Below are 5658 nucleotides of genomic sequence, written 5' to 3' on the forward strand. Positions count from 1 at the left end.
TTTTCACGAGAGGTGGATCAAAACTTTTTACACCCAACCATTTTGTCAATTGTGCATTAAATATGTCCAAGTATTTTAGAAAATTGATTTGGTCCAATTTTGCAACAATTATTTGGTAGTTCCTTCAAAAAAAACCTCCTTTCGGGCACTCGGAAAATGAAAAATGGTTTTTCATCCAAAGAAAATGAAAACTTCCTTAGGCAACATTGTTTGCCATTCCAATATGCACCCTTGTGCACAATATGAGATCATTTGAACAAACTATGCCACGAATGTGGCCATAAGATTGATCATTTGGCTTGAAAGCCATGAATCTTCAGAGATGATAGCTCATTTCTGAGAACACTTTTTTAAAATAATTTCCGTATTACAAGTTTGTTATTTTTCCTAGGAACTTGGCCACATATAATGACACAATGTGAAGGTTTCCCAATTTTTTGATTTTTTTGAATTTTTATGCCCGTTTCAAAATGCGGTCAAAACGGCGGGCTTGACCGTTCCTAGCTAGTGGTTGAATCTTGGAAAATTTTTGGTGTTTCTCTGATTAAATAGATACTTATGTACCTAGAAATAATTTTTGAGAAAAATAAAGAGCGAACTACGAGGTAGCTACAGTTCAAATTTGACCCGCTTCCAACTGAATCGGCGAAAATTTGTCTTTTTCACGAGAGGTAGATCAAAACTTTTTACACCCAACCATTTGGTCAATTGTGCATTAAATATGGCCTAGTATTTTATCGAAATGATTTGGTGAAAAATTGTAATAAATATATGATAGGTCCTTCAAAAAGAACTCATTTTGGACACATGATAAATGAAAAAAATGAATTAAAAGAAGTCATTTCTCATAACTCTTTAAAAAATATTTGTCTTATTTCAATTTGTGATTATTCCTGAAAACTAAATTAAAATTTGCTGACACAATGCGAGGTTTTTTTTTCAATTTTTCAGGTTATAATAAAATAGCTAACATGATTTAGCACCTTACTTTTAGTCGATTACGACCAATTTAAATGGTCAAAATATCATACCTGTGTACTGCATTTTGATTGGTCCAGAGGCCTCTCACGCGGATCGTGGATATATCACCGTCGGATGCTCCTGGATCCAACGGCCCGCACGTCGCACGTCTCACCCACGTCCCGCACTCCTCCTCTCGCACCCTTCTCTCGCACGCACCGACGCCCCTCTCTCCTCTCCCTCACTTCGATCTGATCTGAATCCACCGCCGCCCACCCCCACCGCCGCCCACTGTCGCCCACCCCCTCCACCGCCCACCCCCACCGTCGACGACCCTCACCATCGAGCCCACGCCCCAACCCGCGCCCTCTAGTACTCGCCCGCAACCCTCACCCGTGGCTAGGTTTTCGGCCGCCACCCCTAACTTCATCGGGATCTGCCAAATCCGGCGACGGCGAGGCCAGAGGTGGCCGGATCTGGCACCGGTAAGCCCCTCCCCTCCTTATTCGCGCACTATCTCCTCCTCACCTCACCTCGTCTTGTGTTCCCTTTCGGCAGGTCAACATGGTTGTGGATGGGAGGACGACGATGGCAGGAGGGGCGGACCTCCATGGGACGGGTCGCCACCAAGGAGATGGAGCTCCTTCTCCCCTACCACGCAACCTCCCTCCCAGCGCCAACAGAGCGCCGGCTACCATGACGCGACAGCGCTGTTGCAAGCCTCGCAGGGCTGTGCATCTCGTCGTCTGCCGCGCCCTACCAGGAGCTCCATCACCCACGCATCTCCTCTGAGGAGGGGACGGTGGCTTGTGGGTCGGCGTGGTTGGCTCCAGCACCCCGCCGACCTATGACTCCACATGCGTCGCCGTCTTCGACCACAGGTCCATGTCCTCGATCTGCTTCCTTTGCTTCCCGTAGGTTTCTGCGTAGATCTGGCCGTTTGATTTGATGCGGATGCGAATTTGGATCTCCATCACTGTAGGTTTCCCGTAGGTTTCCTGTTCGTACTTGCGTTCGAATTAGCATTGAATCCCTCAGTTTATCCCTACTCTGCTTCTTCTCTTCCCCTAACTCCATCAAGGTGATGGATTGGTACAGCGACCTACTCCCCTGCTTCCTATGTTAATTTGGTGTGCGATGTGGATGTGATCTATTATTAAATACGTATTTTGGTTCAACTCTGACTGAATAAACTTGTTGGTTCAGTTTCTTGTATGAAGAATAAATATAGCGAACACCTTTTCTTTTCCTTTTTGTTCAAGATTCATTTCTAATTCTAAACCAAACCGAAATTGCAAATACTATAGAATGAATGAAGCAGGGAGTCCTTCCTTCTTTGGCAGCTGGTACAATTCCTTCTCAAGGTGCTGGTGTTTGTGGAGGTGATTGACCTCTTTTTTTTACTCTGTGTATCAAGGTGCAGCTGCTGAGCATTGATAGGTGTTGTTTGGTGTACCTCGACATGATTTCCAGGACATGAAATGTGAGCTATCTAAGCTGCTCCTTTGTCCCTGGACATGATTTATCCTTCGGTTTGATCAACATTATCTTGTGATGTCTATTTTCCGTCATGTGGAGCGGCAACAGGATTTGCAGAGTACAAGGGTGGGCTCATCGAGGTGTGTGGTGGTAGGCTCGCTCGGCCCCAGCGTCTTCTGTTGAACGGACATGCCGCCTCTTTGGCGTCGGCTACATGAGAGCCATGGTGAGCTCTCTTCTCGATCTATGGTGAGCCAATACTTAAAATTTCAACAACTAGTATACACATATGGTGAGCCAGTTAGTAATCGTGGCTGAGTCATCGATTCTCATCTAGCAGCCACTTGTTGGCCACTTGATTCAGAGTTTTAGACCATATAGCCATGCTTTAGAAGGCTGTATTTGGTAATCACCCAAAATGCCTCTCTTTTTTTAGCTGATGAATCGTCCTAAATGCACATTTTGCTTGATGTCCGTGTTTATCCAGATTCCAGAATGTTTGATTGCAACATTCTATTGAAGATAGAAGTATAGGACCAGCGTACATGATCTGGAACCTTTTGGTTTCGATCAGTTGCTGCTGCTGATTTAATGCCTATGCTCACACTGTTGTTGATTAAATGCTTATGTTGTTGCTGCATGCTTATGCTATTGATTCAATGCTTAGGAATTGATTGAATTGAACATGTTGTAATCTTTCCTGATGAAGTGTCCAAGATATTCAGTGAACTGTGTGGATTCAGACAGCAACGCTTCAGTTAACTGTGTAGATCATGTACTGTATTGTTAATCACCAGTTATTGTTTCCTTTCACTGTGTTGTCGTGCCGGTTACTACTACTGTTCCTACATAATCACAAGCGTGGATGGATGATTATCTCAGATCAGATGTTGCTAGATTACTTTCTTAGATTTCTTTTGTCACCAAGCTAAACAGATCACTAGTTAGATAGAACCCGCTACGCTAGGGTGATGAATGAACGAACAAACAATAATAGGAACATGGGCACCAAGTTTTAGAGGGCTTATGATTTTGTGGTTGCAGCAAGCCCGCCTTATACGCCCGACGAGTTTATCCTGTGTATTTTGTCTTGCTAGACGAGTTATCCAGCAATACTAGTGCATACTAGAAAATTATCATAGATCCTGGTTGTAACCTGCTTTTGTGCTTGTAACTTTGGCCCACATGATTTTGTGGGGATTTGGTACCAGACTAGAGGTAGAGGCTTGACAATTTCTTGCTGTTTCAATCAAGTGCTTGATAGATAGCTGTCTCATATGCATTTTCCATTCCTAATGGTGCTTTTTAATTTCCTTTCCAGGCCAAATAAAAGATGTTGTTCTCGGTGGAGATGCACTTGAGGATGAGCACAGAGAGAAATTTAATCAAATCCAAAAGGTAGGTTCTTTGTTCTTATCAGATGTTGGCAGATTCTATTTTGTTGTGCATATGCCAAGTGTGTCTACCTGATTGTAAACATAATTGCAATACTGTATATATGTTGACAGTCTAGTAAAAACAAACTTGTTGTGCCTGGGTTTGTGGATCTTAAAAAAAATCATCTATGCTTTCCTTACTCATACAAAATGCCCAGCTGTTGTTCTTGTTAATACAAGTGTGCATACCATCTGCACCTTCACCAAACAGAAAAGGCTCTAGCCACATATTCCTCTTTACTGAAAAATCATTGTTCTTTTCTAAACTATTGCAAAAATTGAGCAGTGGTACTGATTATATAAATTTTTTATTGTCTTGGTAGCTTCACTCGTGTTTGCCACTGATTGGTTTCTGCTTAACCCATGTGTAGAGGGAGTACTAAACAGCAGGATTTCAATCACCTTGTATACACTAGCAGCTTGCTTACACAGTTGTCACTTCTGCTTGTGGTAGCCATTATGTGGCTGAATCATGTTTGTGTCTACTAATCATTAGTTAATCGTATTTGGCTTCTTTGTGATGGTCTAGGACTATTTTAGGGTGATGAGGATATGCTTTCTGATTTATAGTTACTAATCTGTGGTCTGGTGTCATATTATGGTCTAATATTTTTTGTTTTGACTCTTTTTCTGGTGCGAGGAAAGCTGTGAGTAGACGTCAACGATACCTACTTGTTTGGCTGCTACAGTGATGCATGCGCCGGTCAAGCAAGCACACACGCATATACGTTCCTACTACATTCCTGCTATATACGTACATGTGTAAATGTATTTCTGAGAGATGTGTTATGTAAACCTGGGAGATGTGTTATGTGATGTGATATGATGGATGATTTGAATTCGACATGGAGTTTTCCTGATTTGAATATGAAACAACTTTGTCCAAACATTTCTTTCAAAATCTGAGATGTAATATTGGACAAATAATTGGGCTGGAAAAGGCAACAACCAAACAAGCATTGGACTGTTTAACAAGCGAAACAAAAAAACCTTAGAAAATAAAAAAAAAGAAATATACTGCAAAAAAGGCCGAGGCCCCCTAGTATGGAAAAACCTAACAAAAAGGCTGAATTGTAGGTATGGCCCATGCTGAAATTAATAGGAAAAAATACATTAAAAAGGCCGAATTGTTGGGCTAGGCCCATGTAGAAAATCGAATTGGACCGGGCTGAATCTTGTGCCACATCAGCTTGCCACGCTGGATGCCTACGTGGCCTGGGGAGGTTGCTAGTGACCAAAACGCCACAGTAGGCTTATTTTGGTCGTAAACGTCTTCGACCATTCGAGAAGAAAGGTCGCTATAGTCAGTTTATGACCGCCGGCTTTTGACCTTCTGTTTTTGGTCACAAAAATGTCGTAAATGGAAATTTGTGACCTTTCAGTGACCAATAGTGGTGGTCACAAGTTGACATATTTCTTGTAGTAGCCCCCTCGCAATGGGTCTTGAGCAGTTGGTCGATCAGCTGGGCTTTACCGGGCCGTACCAGGAACGCGACGTGGGCCGCAGACAGGCAAGTCTGGGTACCCTGGTTCCCAGTACGCCGATAGTAGCCCCGGGGCCCAAGGCGCATGCGGAGTTGGCTTCTGGGCGAAGCCTATCCGAGAATGAAGCACCGCGAGCCCCAAAGACTGCAGGCCAGGCTGGCGCATGACGGTTGGATGGGACGTGGTGACTCCACTCCCCACGCAGCCTTGGTAACCGTGTGACTTGACAACTCCTTGGCGTGGGCGATAGAACCGGCGTGTCCGCGCATGAGTGGCTGGCGATTTGCCTTCTCAGTCT

The 5658-nt window shown here is 43.8% G+C and overlaps 1 long non-coding RNA gene across 5 annotated transcripts; it reads left to right on the forward strand.

The window, feature by feature from the left end:
* Positions 1-1350: 1350 nt before the first annotated feature.
* On the forward strand, positions 1351-4735 carry LOC125539679. 5 transcript variants are annotated; one of them, XR_007296940.1, is made up of 5 exons: positions 1351-1445; positions 1519-2443; positions 2548-2665; positions 3761-3837; positions 4521-4735. It is a non-coding gene; the product is annotated as an uncharacterized LOC125539679 (long non-coding RNA). The 5 variants fall into 5 exon arrangements; XR_007296941.1 differs by lacking the exon at positions 1351-1445 and having other exon boundaries at positions 1484-2443; positions 2539-2688; XR_007296938.1 differs by lacking the exon at positions 1351-1445 and having other exon boundaries at positions 1484-2443; positions 2539-2665.
* Positions 4736-5658: the final 923 nt, after the last annotated feature.

The sequence above is a fragment of the Triticum urartu genome, chromosome 2, assembly GCF_003073215.2.
Source record: "Triticum urartu cultivar G1812 chromosome 2, Tu2.1, whole genome shotgun sequence".
NCBI lineage: Eukaryota > Viridiplantae > Streptophyta > Magnoliopsida > Poales > Poaceae > Triticum > Triticum urartu.